Source organism: Arachis ipaensis, chromosome B01 (assembly GCF_000816755.2).
Source record: "Arachis ipaensis cultivar K30076 chromosome B01, Araip1.1, whole genome shotgun sequence".
Classification (NCBI taxonomy): domain Eukaryota; kingdom Viridiplantae; phylum Streptophyta; class Magnoliopsida; order Fabales; family Fabaceae; genus Arachis; species Arachis ipaensis.
In genome coordinates this window covers 37,058,587-37,060,246 of record NC_029785.2, presented here as the reverse complement: position 1 = coordinate 37,060,246, position 1,660 = coordinate 37,058,587, and positions in this window count along the sequence as shown.

Genomic DNA, 1,660 nt, shown 5'->3' with positions numbered 1-1,660 from the left:
AGCTTTCCAATGCAACTAGAACTGCCTTATTTGGATCTCTGTAGCTCAAGTTATGGTCGATTGAGTGCGAAGAGGTCAGGCTTGATAGCTTTACGGTTCCTTCATTTCTTCATGAGTTCTCCCACTTTGCATGCTTTTTTCCTCACTTCTTCCATCCAATACTTGTCTTATGGAACTGAAATCACTTAACAAATATATCAAGGCATCGAATGGAATCAAAGTGGATTAAATTTAGCTATTTTAAGGCCTTAAAAGCATGTTTTCACATTTATGCACAAATCAAGGGAGAATTGTAAAATCATGCTATTTCATTGAATAAATGTGAGAAAAGTTGATAAAACCACCCAAATTAAGCACAAGATAAACCACAAAATCAGAGTTTGTCAGTGAGTTTAGAGGTATAGTCTGGAAGAACTTGTATTTTTATGCTAAAACCCTAATGAAGGTAATGGGATTATTAATCATGACCTAGTCTATTTGAAAAAAAAAATCAAAAGTGCTTTAGTCTTTTCACAGGAGGTTTTAGGTTTTTAGTTACATGATTTAGTATAAGTTATATGTTGTCAACTTCATCATAGTGGATGACCAAAATTATCATAATTTTTAATGCCTTTACATACTCCTTATTATAGAATCTTTGGACTAATCTTAATGGTGAATCATGATTTTTTTAGTCGTAACTTATATGTTTATACACCCAGTGATTTTCCAATTAGTTGGATTTTGTGTCTTTTTTAACTCCCAAAGCTAGGTGCCTAGGTCTAACATACTTGCTGAGTTAGCTATTTCTATCTCCATCCCACAAAATCAGATAGTAAAGTATATTTGGAATTCCACAAATAGAGCATAAGAAAAGCCATAACCATTTGGAGCAAAAAATATTCATATAATTTCATATTTTTATTTTTCTAGTATCGATTACGAAGCACATGCGTCCGTGACACAGCAAAGCCCTTATAACAGTTGTTTCCATGTGACACCTGTTCTACTTTTTTTCTTCATCCAACAGCATCTCAAGACCCACCATTTGCCCAATAAACTAAGTGCAGTCTATAAGTGCAAAAAAGACAAAGATATAATTTTTTTGTAAGGCATTTGTTTTATCTTCCTAAGTTTTATATGCTTTTTTGATGTATTACTAAGTTGACTATTTTCTGACAATCAAAGGATTATAAGTATATCAGTAGTACACATCCAAATAATTTTAAAAAAGTAAACTTGTTTTCACCAGCACCTCATTTTAAAAATATGTTATTCATGTTGCATCAAAATCAATTGCATACATTAGGTAATATCCTTAGACAAATATCCTTATTTGTATTTAAATGGGTTCGAATCCCAATTTTAAAATGTAAGTTGTTTTAAAATTTATTTATTTTCATGTGATATTTAAATTATAACATATTAAGTAAATATCATAAAATGATTATATTTTCTATCTTTTATTCACGAATATATTTTCAATGCATATAACAAAGTTATTTTGTAGCATATTTTTGATGATACAAAGAATAAAATATAGGTTGGAATGAATGATGTGTTCTGGATTTCTGGATATAGCTTTGTTGTTGCTAACTTTATTTAAAAAATACAGGCAATAAGAGATTACATAATAATATGGCAGGATCGGTTGGATTAGAATCAAGTAATAAATATGTTA